Raw genomic sequence first — 15,598 nt, 5'->3', positions numbered from 1 at the left:
TTTGTGGCTTAATTTGAATTCTGATGCAGCATTAGTGTGACTGATCTACATGCAGAATAATTTCGTCATAGAAAGAGGGACCTCTTGTTTTTTTTGTGGGCCCTGCTTGCTTGTGGGCCCTTATAATCATCATCACCTTTCACCGCTAAACAACGGCGCTGAGCGTGTCATTACATTACATTTACATTACATTTTCATTACATGACATTACAGTCATTTAGCTGACACTTTTATCCAAAGCGACTAACAATAACTGCATTTAACGTAAGAAAATCCTAGTACTACTACTTGCCAGAACTCACAAGTGCATCTCCTTTCTAAAACAAGTGACTATAAGAGCATAATCTAGTGCTGAAGGCAAAGTGCAAGAATTGAGCGTGTCCAGCCCAGTGTGTCCCTCTTGCCAGGACCTTGCAACTTGTTTAACCTTTGGCTGACCTGAGAGCAGGCGATGGGTGGAGGGTCACAGTGGGTGGCAGAGAGGGAGCCATGGGTGGGTATTTGTTTAACAATTGCAAAATGCAAATGACTGTATACACACCGTAGCACTGCTGTACCAACAAAGGCCCCGAGGGAGAGGTCAACTGTGTTTACAAGAGGCCGGGAGCAGAGGAGAGGAGGCGCTCAGCCATTAAAGCACCATGAGAGGGATTTAAACGCCGCTACTGTAGGGCGGCGTTTCTGTCCCGGTGGGATGACGGCACATAGACCCCCCTGGTGGTGACCCCTCGTTGGTCACGGGGTCGAATGGTTCAAGATATTTCCTCCTTCCTTCCTTCACAAGGTCCTAATGGCTTCTTATGAGAGGGCATGTGGACATCACAGGACGCCGTGTCCCTTTAATCCCCGGTGCTGCTGTCACCACAGAGCAGCTTTAATGAGCGTTTGACCTGATATTCCGGGGCTCGGGGAGCGGCCTGGTACCGCTCTGCCGAGAGGGGTCGTCGTCAAGGCCGACCCCCAGGGCTGGGGACGATGGGTGAGATTAGTCTGTGGCGTCTAGTTTAGGCTTTTCCCTGTGCTTTGGCAGAACATGTTCCAAGAGAAGCTCAGGGTCACCCTGATCTCTGACGATCCTTTCCTCCTCCTCCTCCTGTCCTCCTTCCTTCTACTCCTTCTTGTCCCTGTGTGTTTTTTTGCGATGTTATCTTTTCACTCCCCTCCCACTCACTGCTGTTCCCTGAAGCAGTCTCTGGATGACCAGCTCATTGTTTTTGTCCTTGCGCTGCTTTTCAAAATGCCATGCTTAGTGTCGATCAGCCCTCTTTTCAAAGGAGAGCAGGTCACAGCCGGGCCAACGCCAGCTTAAAGACAATCACATTTTGAATGCTCATTATGTAGCCTACATGTCACAGTTCATTTTCGTGTCTGGAGTTAAATTTAGGGGCGCCCGCATGGAATTCATTTCATATTGTGCACTATGCATGATTAAGTAATTTTACAGACTGTAAAAAGAATAGCAATATGTGTTTATGAGCAAAAACATGAGGCGCCAGCACTTGTGAGCGTGTGCACACAAAATGGTGTGCTCCACTGCTCTGGCTTTTATTGCTTTATATTACAACAGAGAGCAGCGCGTGACAAGATAGCGCCAAGTCTTTCCAGCTTGGTCTGTTTACCCAACTTGTGCCTCTTTATTTTCATTCCGATCATGCACCTGCCTGAGCGTTACACAAATCAAGAGTGCCTTCAGATGTGATGAAAGTCGTTTCTCCGCGGGGGACTGAGTGATTGAGGAGAAGACATGTTGCTCCTCATGAGGGCTCTAAAATTGATGTGCCCTTTCGGCTCTGCCGGGGGTGACCTTAAAAATCAGAAAGTCTCAAGGAGAGGCACAGCCACTGTCTCAGCGCTGATCAATCTCAATCCCCCGCTCAGCTACCCTCTGAGCCATTCAAACACTCCACTGCCATGTAGTCAGTGGTAACCTTAAAACCAGAATAATGCTATCCTTACACAGAGGCTAGGAGTCCACTGTTCGGCTGCCAGGTGAAGTGAAGCTTTATGTTAGCCGGCCCTCGCTAGCTTGTCGTGATCCTAACTAGCTGTGCTGAAGTGTTGTTCGGCAGTTTGTCACTTCAGAGATGCAGCCAGTAGGCTACTGTAGATAAGGACAATAGGCAGCAGCGCCACATGTTCACAGCAGTTAAATGTGAAGGGCCACTACTTAGATTGACGAGCAATGGGCCTCTGACATCACAATGTGCCTCTGACATCACAATGTGCAATTATTCCTTGGAAATAGCAACGGGGGAAGTATTTGGGGAAATGGAATCTCGTCGGAGACATTTCTCTCCCTGGAAAGGAGGCAATGAAACCCTTTATCTACTACGTGCCCAAGAATAATTATCTTTTTTTTCTCCTTCTCCCCGGCCTCGCGTTGCGTTGTTACTCGATAATTACCGCGGTCCCTGGAGGATTGTCATTAGGGCGTTGACCTTGAGGAGCCGCATGCACCATTGACATCTCAACTAAAGAGCGGGAACGCGCGGGCAGAACACGCACGCGGGGATTCTACGATGGCGTCGTCCGCTGTGAGCCAACTGGGGCGGAAAAGCCAGAGGAAGTTCAGGAAGCGTTGAAAAGCTCTGTGTGTGACGAGGTGCTGCAAGGGCAAGATGTCTTCAACGACCTCCTGATGCCCTCCGTGACCCCCCACCTCTACTCCCTCTCCACCCGTCTGTCTCCATTCCTCCTCCTCCTCTCTCTCTCTCTCTCCATCCCTCCTCCTCCTCCCTCTCCATCCCTCCTCCTCCTCCCTCTCCATCCCTCCTCCTCCTCTCTCTCCATCCCTCCTCCTCCCCTCTCTCTCCATCCCTCCTCCTCCTCTCTCTCTCTCTCTATCCCTCCTCCTCCTCTCTCTCCATCCCTCCTCCTCCTCTCTCTCTCTCTCCATCCCTCCTCCTCCTCTCTCTCCATGCCTCTTCCTCCTGTCTCTCTCTCCACCCCTCCTCCTCCTCCTCTCTCTCTCTCCATCCCTCCTCCTCCTCTCTCTCTCTCCGTCTGCCCAGGTCGGCGGGCGCTTGTGGCGGCGCCGGACGGCGGGGCTGAGTAATTCTCCCGGTGACACGGCTCCTGACCTTTCATTACCCCTTAAGGAACCGGGGGATTTTTCTCCCCTCGCCGGCATCGCTCCTCATCGCCGGTGATGGCGGTGACGGCTCCCAGTGCATTGTGGGACCCTCGCCTGTCAGGCCCCCGGAGTTGGGAGGCGGGGAGGTGGTCTGCGCTGTCACGGTGACCAACCCCCCCCACCCCCACCCCTGACCCCCCCCTCCAGGCGGCTGGTAGGCTGACGGCAGACAGACCCAGTAACACCTCTGAGGAAGATGTCAGGTAGCATCAAGACGGCCGCTCACCTTCCCCCGCGGCCCCAAACGATCGACTCCTCCCACACCGACACCTCCTCCTGACTCATAACAGCAAATACAGCCAGTTCTGAGGAGGTGAGACTCTTCTCACCTTCCTGCATTGTAACACAATGAACCGACCTCTTTGATTACTGAACTCGATTGGCCTATTATGTAAGCCCGGAGGCTATACAATCACAACACAATTACCTTACAAGTCTGTCCAGAGTGCCATAATAACTTTGCATGCAACTGTATATCACACATTTTTGTGTGGATTGTCTTGGCAGTCCTAGTTGAGGACCGCGCTTCCTGTGCTCAAAATTGAGAGGTGTAGGATTTCATCATGGCCGACGACGCATCCGCCTCCTAGGAAATAGCCGGCTAACGCTGGGCCTCATCAGAGGACGTTCTGAATCACTCCCATCTCAATAAATAAAGACCTCAAAATGGTGTTTAAAACTCAGCCAAAGCAGAAGCACTCAGGAGAGAGAGGGAGAGGGAGAGAGAGAGAGAGAGTGAGAGAGAGAGAGAGGGAGAGAGAGAGAGAGAGAGAGAGAGGGAGAGAGAGAGAGAAAAAGGTGTGGAGTGGTGGGGTAGAAGCTCGCCAGCTGGAGCATCCCGGCGTTAGAGTGCACGGGGGGTTAGGGGAGTTGACACCACCAAGGCAAGGCTGTATATATGTCACAGTAATAAAAGAGAAGCAGCCTTTAATTTGAGACCCTGTGTAACGCCCCCCCCCCCAACCCCCTCATCCCCCACCCTCTCGCCATCCTCCCCCACCTCCCCCAAAGCCTCTTTTCTGCAGATTTTCCTAATTTACACCCAGCTATAAGAATGGATAATTGCTGAGCAGAAAAAAGGTTTATTTTGCGATCCCATTAAAACACACATGGTGGCGGCGCGGCTCCTCGGCCGGAGCGTGATCAGGGAGGCGGCGCCAGCGCTGCGGGCTTCACGCGTCCGAACACGCACGCAGGAGGGGGGGGGGGGTCTCTAAATCAGAACTGGGACACATTGGTAGCACAACAAACAACATTTTGTGGGGGGAATTCGGGTTTCTGTGCCCCCTTGCATGGGAGTCCTAATTTTCTCCCAGCCCCATAGTGACGAACCCTTTGTCAGTGACGGGGGCTTTGTAGATATTCATGCGCCTGGGGAAATATAATTTATTTTTGGATTATTCCAAACAATAGGACTCCAGCTGAGACTGAAATGGGTCACAAATGGATTATCATTTTGTTTATTTTTTTTGACACTACTGTCATTTGTATTTTTAGATGTAGTAGGGAGGAAGTGATTCATTATTCCATCTATGACAACTACAAACTGGCTTTGTTATTAAGCTTCAATAAACTGTCATTTTGTCTTGGAATGAGACCACACCGATGCCTATAGATGTGTTATTTTAACACAGTGCTCAGAGAGCACAGACCTCCGCCCATGAATTCATTCTGCGCGTGCGTATGCGTTCGAGCTGGACATGTTTGGTATTGCTGCATTCGCTAGGTCGAGAGCTTTATGCCAGTCCAAACAATGTCGAGATATGGCCGTTTCAATCCCCCCTATTGACAATGAATGGGGAACATTTTTCACTCGCTAAGTTTAAAAAATGAATGGCGGTGAATGGCCAGCCATGTTTGGGTGACTCGTGGACTTGCCCCGTGATCCGGATCCGCTCCAAAATGTTATGGGTTCTAAGTTGATCCATGCTACAAACTTCCACAGATTTTTGTGAAAGGTAGTTTCAATCAATCAACCAAAGCTTTATTTGTATAGCGCATTTCATACCCAGAGGCAACACAATGCGCTTTACAGAGAACAAGGGAGGTGGGTATATGACCCACCCCTAAATATTCCAGAGGGAAGCAAAAAATAACAGTAATCACCCGGGGGGCAGATAAGTGAGCTGTAAAAATTCTTTCCTGAGTTTGTGTGTAGCCCTGCTAACAAACAAACAAACAAACAAACACACAAACGCACAAACACACGAATGAACAAACACACGCCACCAAAAACATTCCCTCTCACCCTGCGCTGTCGCCGAGGTCAAAAGGATGCCAACCTCAGACATTTCGGTAGCCATGTCAAAATTCAGTTAATGACTGAGGAAAAGAGCTTATGGTTCTGTGATGTTAAGAATGAAAACATGTCATGCCCATCTACCCCATTGCCATTGCCATGGTGACATCAAGTGCTCTGGCTTGACAAGGTGCAGTGGTGAATAATGCACTGAAAGCTGAAAATCACAATTTCATAATGGAGGTTTAGAAAATGGAAGGCGTTCTTCATTGGAGATGTTACAAGTTATGCTCTCAGTTGTAGCACGCACACTCGGGCAGACACATGAATGAATAATGAATCCAGCAAGAAGTAGCACACTGGTGAAGGAACACAAGCATCAAGGTGCTTTGTTAACCTAGCCTATAAGTGCTTCTACAGCACTCACAGAGACACACGGGGTGTAATTAGCCCAGATGTCTCCAAACCGGTGGGAATGAAAGGGCAACTCATGACCCCGGGATCACAAGGGATCAAAGGTCACTCTGGGGCCAACAAGAAAACCGGTGAGCACTGCATCAACACATGCATGGACACACAACATGCACACACACGCATGTCCACACAGATACCCGCAGAGACCTCATAAATATATGTCGCCAACAAACCCCCCTTAACACACTCTTAGTATCACTTCTGTAAGACAAGTCCTTTGATTTTCACAGGTACCATAACCTTTCATCTATTGATGTTATTTGGCAAACAGAATAAACAAGCAGCCATTTTGAAACAAGGTCTGGCCGTCGCCTCTCACTGTAATACATGGCTACTTTGAGGTTGAAGGGCGAACGAGGCCCTGAGCACAGGGGTGAGGAGATGGGGGCGGGGCCACTGGGACTGACATTTCAGAGAGTGTGCCACCCATGTGCCCTGTGGCATAAAACTGCATGGAAGCAATGCCAGTGTGATCTTACTTAGCCCCAACAGCTAGAGATCAACACACAAACACACGCGCACACACGCGCACACATGCGCGCACACACGCGCACACACGCACACACACGCACACAGACACAGACACAGACACACACACACAGATCTCTTACACATGTGACTGTCAACCACACCTCACGTCAAGTTAACAAGGCATGCCATCTTCCAGATGTGTTTACACTGCAGATTTAGCTCGGAGAGACTTGAGAGTTGAAATCCACTCTGTTTTCTTATCGCCCTGGATGGCACGAGAAAGTCTTACACAGAAACACAGAACACGGTTATAAAGAAGCTAATCAGCCACATAAGACATAGATGCATTTCTTAATACAGTGAGCCTACACAAAATACATGACACGAGGTGAAACAGTCAAACATTGGGTTGGTTTCAAACACGGTTGGTTTCAAACCCAATCAAATCAAACTTTATTAGTACAGCGCATTTCCTACACAGAGGCAACACAATGCGCTTTACAGAATGCAGTGGGGGGGGGGGGGGGGGGATTGACCCAGCCCCTACACTTCAAGGTAAGTGAGACTGTTCCTACATCTCTAAAAACAAGCCAGCGTCAAGGTTTTTTTTCGCCCATGTGTTTCTCAGATCAAGATGTACAGAGAAATGAATGTGTTTCTTACTAGAATACCACAGCATACAACTACAGGAGCCGACAGGAAAAAAAAAAAGAGTTACAACACTTGGGTCTGCAATTCCTAACCTGACAATATCAACAGAACACAAAATCCAATTATCTTATTCATACAGTACATGGAACAATAACCTTTGACTTAACATTCAAATGGTCAGTTCCAATATAACTCATACACCAGAGTCCCAGAGAAGAAATTGTTTTCTCCTCCAACAAGAGCTTATCTAGAACCAGGGGCGATATTTTACAAGGGATCTATTTTGTGTCCTACATAAGTCATCTGAACTACAACTCCCAAGGAGAGAGGAGATCAGATATGGAGGTCCAGCATCAAGGACACAGAAGCCATTTAAAGGTGACGTTTCAGTCAACGCGGCAGGCGCTGCCAATCTATCTTTCTCCCGCTGCATCTCTCCCTCTCTCTCTCTCTCTCTCTCCATCCTTCTCTCTTCCCTGCCCTTTTAGCCGTTTACTCAATCTTTCCTTTTACCTCTCACTCGCTTTTCACGTGTCCCCTCCGCCCCACCATCCCCCTCTCTCCGTGACATGCTGACGGGGCAGCTGGGAGGAAGCAGGGTAATAAAAGGAAGGACTAATGAAAGGTCGCGCGGGGTCAACTTACTCACATACCTTCACCGGACAAGAGGACGAGAGGTCGGCCGTTCCGGGGGGACGAACTGTTTCACTTTTTCACTAGAGGGCGTCAAACGTTCAAAAGGTCACGAGTAAGGGCGCGGGGCCGCGGCCCCTGGGGTCAGATTCCGAGCACCCTAGGGGTCAGAGGTCAGCTCAGGAATCCTGGGTAAAGGAGAGTCTTGGGGCTGGAAGGTGTGGTCTCTGTCCCTGGATGAAAGCTGTTGTGTTAATGAACATTTGACCACACTTCTGTTTTTACTCAGATAGAAGCTAACTCACATAGAGCAATTAAGCCGAATTGTTTAGGGCCAAAGATATGTACGATAAATATGTAATTATTATAATATATAATAATAATGTAATAATTAGATACTGAAATCATCATGTACAATATAATATAGAAAGAATCAACATTATAACAGTCACCTTAATTCTACCCCATAATTCATTTTATTTAAATTGAACACTGACTAAACCAATGCTAACTGAACTCATAGATCAACTATTTTGATTTCAATATAAGTAGGCCCATTCGATCATGGTTAAAGAAATGACTTGATCCCAACAGGAGTGGTGTGATTTCAGACACTGCTGAAAACCTGCAGGTATGACACTGCCACCATGTGGAGGAGCGTGAAATAGACATCCTCACTACTGCATTCTATAGAACCTTTTGAACCTGACTTTGGACTACTGCACACCAAATAACACATGACATAACAAATGCTTAGTCAGCAATCAAATATGTTTGGAATAAAGGTGGCCCTCTTCTGATGATTTACATCACAGGATAGGAGATAGTGATTCAACATGTTTTTGGATTCTTGTATTGTCATTGTCCAGTATATCTGATACTATACTATACTAAGACTGTTTATAACATGATCCCCCTACCTAGTGAATGCTCAAGGTTTCTGTAAAGGCTCTTTGGGACAGATTTAGACAGTGTGTATGTTCTCTTTGCAGGGGGTGGAGAAGGTCTCTTTCTAAGCAGTCCCCAGTAGAGGATGCTGCCATGCATTCCAATTCAACTCTGCACTATTTTTAATTCCACTTGTAAGTCATTTACACACAACAAAAGCACACAAGTGGCAAAATCAGTACCCGCCCAAGTGAGGCCAGAGATTGAAAAGCCATCTGGGAAAACAGGAATACAGTTAATGAATTCTAACCTTCTGATTGAATCTATGCTACAGTCAATTAGTGGATAGACTAGGGCACTGTTTCTTGTGAAAGGACTGAGACAAATTATGTCCTGGATTTAACACTCTTGTTTTGGTATTTGTGTGTATCAGTGTTTTTGAGTTTGAAAATTACATTTGAAACAATAACCTTTGTCTTTGCAATTCGCCATACATTTGGCAATTTATGTCTGGCAACAGCCAGGAAAAGGCAAATCACAACTTCAAACCGCCCAAAAAAGGGTTTATAGCTTTTGAAATGTGCAAAATGTAATATCATTTCATTAAGTAGCCAATGAAGCTTATTTGACTATCACTCAATTATTTTATATTTTAAATATTTTCTAATCTCTGAATCTTTAAAGTTTTGTCTTGATATTGGTTAACTCTGTCAGACTTGTAAAATGCAGAATTCTTCAGAAAATAATTTTGAGTAATTTGAACTATGATGTCCCCTTTTCACCCTTTCCTTCTGAGCTACAAGACCACTACTGTATGGCACGCAAAATATAATTGTTTTTGTATTTCAACAAAAAAATACTGATATCACAATCTGTCAACTCTGTCAGAAATTTTAAGTAAGACGTAAATATGGATTTGGTTTCAAAACAAATTAAGCAAGCTAGGGGTGAACTTTCATATAGTGATGATGCCGGTTCTTTTGTTTGCAAGACAGTGATTTTCAAATTTACGGTAGATGTAAATAAAAACCATGGTGAAAAAATAACTGTTTTCTCCTGTTTCTCAAGAAACAATGAGGAAATAATGCATCTTCTGTGTACTAGCTTATCCTCCCAAATGTTCCATCGTTTTATGAATCAATCATTGTGTAGCAAATGACCAGGTCGACATTGGCATCAAATCATCCCAGGATTTCCCATGTATTCTAATAACTTTATGACTAGATTTGATATTCTATATCAATGCTGATAGTGGTCGAGCCTACTGCCATATTAACATTACTAAGCAATTACATTATTCATATTATGTCATTTTAAAAAATCACACCCAGGTGGTGAAGTAAGCGGTGAGAGGTTTATAAGCGATCTCTACTGCTCTCTGCTGGTGTGCAGCGGTACTGGCTACTCCTCAATGGGTCTAAATCTCAAGATACGAACGGACACACACACACACGGACGAACGGACACACAACATGTCAGAAGCGGCTACACCGCTTAAATACAGTCAGTACGGCGTCTATCAAGATGAACATGAATTGCCCCGTGAACGATGCATGCGTACCCGTGTTGCTAGTGTTACTGACGCGCAGCGCGGTACGGTATCTCGCAGTGCAGAGAGGCTGCGGCTCGACACGTGTGAGTGAGAATGATGACAAAGGAGTTTGAGTCCAGCTCCAGCAGCCTAATGTAAATCCTGGCCCCCGAGGCAGTGGGAACCCAGCGTGAGGGCCAGGACTCACAGATAGACATGCAACACCCAGGGAATCATCCACACCGCCGCAGATAAAGAGTCTAATCAACATACATACTGGACCGATGGGAGGTCTTTCTCTCACAACATGGACATGTAGCGTGTGTTTCTGATAACATGATGATGAAAGGGCCTGTTGATAGTTTTACAAGGTACAGTAATACATAATTCGGACCATTGTAGGCAACAGACACTTGCCTACAATAACCTTCAGAAATGAGGCTGTCATACAGCAATATGCAGAATTTAGGCTATATGTTTTGCTAATGTTACCCTTACTTTGAAAATTAGCTTGAAGAAGTATTACAAACAAAAGTTCTTAGCAGCCAACCCTTAGTCTGTTCTTCTCATACTACTCAGACAAATAGCTCGGCCAACTGACCCCAGGTCTGCTCCCTAGGGGAGGTTTAATAGGGCTGCGTAGTTTGCCAGGAACCACTTTCCCATTGTCCCAGGTGGCAATCAGCCATCAAGAAGGAAAGTCAACCAACAGTACAGTAGTATAGATACTGAGTTTCACAGCTGAGTCTTCGGCATATGAGTCCATGAGCCGGTTCTGCTTTGTCATATGATTCACTTAAATATCATTAGAGACTACAGGGATAGCTAACACATAATGGCCTACCATGTAGGCAACTTCTTTAACTATTTGTGCACTCTCCTGTTAGTCATGTCTCTCTTATTAAATATTTAGCCCATGTTTACTGCTCTGTATATGTTCTTAGCCAATAGATAAACATTTCCCAGCAGCTTGCTCAATCGTCTCGTTGAAAAAGGTCAGGGAAGAATTTTTACAGCTCACTTTTCTGTTTTTTTGCTTCCCTCTGGAATATGTAGGGGAGGGACCTATGCCCCCCCCCCCCCCCCACTGCTCTCTGTAAAGCGCATTGTGTTGCCTCTGTGTATGACATGCGCTATACAAATAAAGTTTCATTTGATTCGGCCTAAGCTAGTTCTGTATCTTTGGTGATATACATTAGCTGTGCAGTGTGCCATAGTTAAACATAACTGGTTGTAGGAACAAATAAAAAAAATTTGAACTGACGACTAAGCGCTGTTTACTACAAAGAGATGTTGATCTAATTCTCTCTGACTTGACCTCATTCTGTGGCAGTGACCCTGTTAAGAGCAAGACGAGAGACCTTGCACAGAGAGCTCAGGGGTCACAGACATGACTGATTCTATTCAATCTGCGTTTCCTTTCTGCCTCAACACAGATGTTGAACAGATTCGGATACAGATTAGAGGTTTGATGAGTACGCAACACCGTGGCTGTACAGTGAGGTAGGCAGACTTTGTGTGTATGTGTGTGTGTGTGTGTGTGTGTGGGATGGGGCAGAGCAGGAAGGGAGGAGGGGTAGGGGAGCACACAAAGGATTAATTTACATCAATAATAATAATAGTAATAATAATAATAATAATAATGTTATTTTCTGAAGCCCCCTAATTGGAGATTCTGCTTTTGGGTAATTGAGCCATAGCCCTGTGAATAAAACCCAAAATCATATCATTATAACATACCGGTAGTTTGTATTTACAGATTGGTGGGATTGGTTTTCCAAAAATCACCACAATATGGCATTTTATGAGAGCATCACTATAGAGGAACTATCATGACTATGACTATCCTCATTTATTTCTACAGTTATTAGTCGGGTTTCCAGAATGAGTTAAGAAGCACTTAACTCCAAAGTACTTCTTAACTCCCATACAAAGGGTTGCTTAAGTAGGGTTCCTTAAGAAGGTTCTTTATCGGGAAACCCGGCCATTGTATGTTACTTGTAAGTATGTGTCTCACATTTACTAAACTATCTATCCATCAATCAGTAATCGGTTTCATCATTTGTCTAAAAGCGTAATTAAAACATCCTTCTGGTCATTAAAGCAACAATGACAACAGCATCCTGTAACAAAGGAAGCATGAGAGTGTTTATTATTTGTTGTTGTGTGCAGAGCCTGCTGATGGTGTGATTACGGTTGGCTCAGATGTTTGAGAGGACTGTCACTAGTGGCTCATTGGATTATGGGAGGGATTTTAAACTGGGATTATGCTGGGGACATAGACAGCCCACCAGGCTCGGGAGCTGTGTGTGTGAGAGTATGGGGCATGGCTGGTGTGTGTGTGAGAGTGTGTTCTTGTGCGACCTGGTGTGCTAGGACCGTGGCTGGGGGTGGTGGAGTGTGACCCAGCATCAGACATGAACTTCTTCTGCTTCTCTCTGGTAAGACACACACTCCCTCTCTCAATGAGATTCCCAGTCAATGTCTTTGACTTTGGACGTCAACAAGACAACCTTTTCAGTCTTTTGGGGAAGGCAGTGTGTCAGTATTCATAGCGGTGTGTCCACTGGAGAGTCTGTCAGAGATAGCGTGGACATGTTACTGCTGCTGACAGGGATCTGAAATGAACTCTCCCAGGAGAGAGACATGAGACGCATTGAACTTTCACGTTTACTAAGCTTTAGAAAGTTATCCAGGGAACATTGGAATAATCTGGTTGTTGTGTCACATTCAGGCTTAGATCAATGAAAAGGCGTGTTGACATCTGAAATAGAACACTTTTTGATTGGTTCCCTACATGTCTAAGAAAGCATTGTAATACACGCATTGTATGTGAAGTAGATATTGTTTGTCTTAAACAAGTGTTGATTAGACTTACTAACTCAAACATGTATTTTAATTTGAGCTGCAAGGGGAATTTGTTGATAATCCTATGAAAATGTGTATTTCCGATAATGAAAAAAGTAAAAACCTTTATTATATAAAATATACAGAATATGAATGAAGCAGCACAGGAAAGAGGGCAAATTAGACAACAGTAGATGTAGTGGATGTCTACGACCCAGCTCCTTAGAGCAGATCAACTGGTTAAATACAGAGGAACGGGTTCTGTTCATGGAGTAAGACAAAGTAATCACCAATGCATTAAAATGAAACCCCCAGTGTTTACTGTGTAGACTAGCACTACATTTGCTGTCACAAGGAGGTGAGGACAATGATAGACGATGTGTGTCACCCTGTCACCGTGTGGGTGTTCACACTCAGCTAATTGGCAGCTTTGGCGAACATACTGGTTTCTGTGACTCTCCAACCTCATTTTAGCTGAGAGTCCCGACTCCAAATGGTTCCAGTAGCCATTGAAAAAAATGTTGTGTCATTGTAAGAACTCTGGTGGAGGTTCAATGCTGCCCCAGCATGGTGATGTACATCAACAACAACTCCTGGCACCAAAACAGTCCTCACTAGGTCAAATGGTAACTCCAGCCCTTCCACGGCGTGGCTCATCTGATTAGATGATCTATAAATCCAACCAGTCAGCTGGCAAGGTGCAGAGGTCACATGACCCTAAGTGGTCTTAGACCTTGGACCTGAAAACCATGACATCCAGTCTTTGAATTCCTGAGAGGCAGATTTAATTTCTTGACCTGTCTAGTCATCTTTAACACAGAAAGTGTGTTATGCAGTTCGTATCCTTGGTCTCAATCAATTCCCCCATATTATGATAGGAAGGTTAACTCATTGCATTGGAAGTACTGGTGTTGTGCTTGTCTGTTGACACTCTTCAGTAAAATATTCCATGACAGCATGATCATGCCTGGACTCAAAACCAAGTACTCCAGTTACTGCAATGGACCCAGGGACTGGAAGCAAAGCAGCGATAAATCATGAAAATTGCTACTGTACATCCAAACCCTATTGTCACTAGCAAGATTGGCTTTGAGAAAACGTAACATTCATGAGTCTATCAACTCACATTAAAATCCAAATGGAATAATAAACTGAGCATTTACAAACTCTTGTCTCTGGTCCCTCCTCATACTCTGGTCCAGGAGGGCTCCACGGATAACGTCTATGAGCCTCCCTATGAGCCTGCCTGTCCAAAAAACATCATCAAAGACCTCGTTCCCAGCTGGCAGAGGACTCCTCCTCTTCTGAGGAGCAGTGAGAGCCAGAGGTGGCGAGGCCCAGACCCATGCCTCTACCCAGTGAGTCCTCCTCTTCTGAGGAGCAGGGAGAGCCAGAGGTGGCGAGGCCCAGACCCATGCCTCTATCCGGTGAGTCCTCCTCTTCTGAGGAGCAGTGAGAGCCAGAGGTGGCGAGGCTCAGACCCATGCCTCTACCCGGTGAGTTCTGTTATTCTGGTTTACAACAACAGGCCTCTGATCTACAGCATCATGTCATCTATCATCTTAATGCTTTTTTATCATGTTTCCTATCAACACGGCTTGTATTGCAATTTGCACAAAAGGTGCTATGTAGTATTAAGTTTACACTGTCCTTCCTGGTGAGCCAGTCTCCTGCTTGTGACTGGAGTCTGCAAAGATGATGGCTCAATGGATATATGATTAAGGAAATATAAAAGTACACTCTTTTTGTCAACATCAAAAAGACTCCCAGGGGATATTTTTTTCTCAAAGACCTTTGTTGATCTCCCCGAAAACAACATATGGTTAAATTAGACAAACCTATAACCGTTCACCTCTGCCACAGAAATACCAGTGCTTGAAGTCTGCTCACTGTCATGGTAGAAGTCTGCTAATTATTACATTGTTGATACTGTTCTGAGTAGTATTTTTGTTGTTGTTTAACAAAAGATCCTTGAATTTATCTCTTTTCACAAAAAAGGTAGTGACCTCCTCCTCTCTCTCTGCCTCCCAGGAGCAGCCTCGGGCTCACACAGCACGTGTGAAGAGGAAAAAGAGAAGGTGGGAGTTTGGATTGTCTCTCTTCCACTGGGTGCTAGACCCCCTGGCTGAAGGGAAAGCAAGGGGCTTACCGTTAGACATATGGATGCTAAGGAGCACAGATAATCACTTAAGTAATGTTCATTACCATCATGTTTCTCATCACTCTTAAAACTTCTAAAGTGTCCTACTCATGTTATTTTAAAGTCAAAAAGGCCCGTTAAAAGTATTATAACTCTCTGATGTCCACTTGTCATCCACAAAACAAGACCATTCAACCTACAGTACATGGCTACATATAGCCTATGTGTACAGGGATTCTTAGAGCGAGTTTGTCTGTGGTTGTTAACAAGCGAGATTAGATGTGTGGAATCCCACAATTTCACGAGAGCATGAATGGGATTAGGATTAGTTTAACTGGGACGAGAGTTTTAGATTCAATCACTGCTTTTACCCGTCTTCTTAAATTAAGGTCAAGTCTGACACTGATAGGTCAGAGGTCAGACCTGTAATATGGGAGACAGATTTCTGATGGCTGCAATAAGATCAAACAGCAAACTGGAAATCCAGCTGGAAATCCACCTGGAACAATATGTGTTGTGATGAGAGGGGATAAGAAGGAAATTGGTAGGTAGTTGTCTAGACTACAGTTGATCAAGCAGCTGGGTAAAACA

Source organism: Borostomias antarcticus (genome assembly GCF_949987555.1).
Source record: "Borostomias antarcticus genome assembly, chromosome: 15".
In the NCBI taxonomy this organism is placed as follows: Eukaryota; Metazoa; Chordata; class Actinopteri; order Stomiiformes; family Stomiidae; genus Borostomias; species Borostomias antarcticus.
This window is presented reverse-complemented; position numbering follows the sequence as displayed.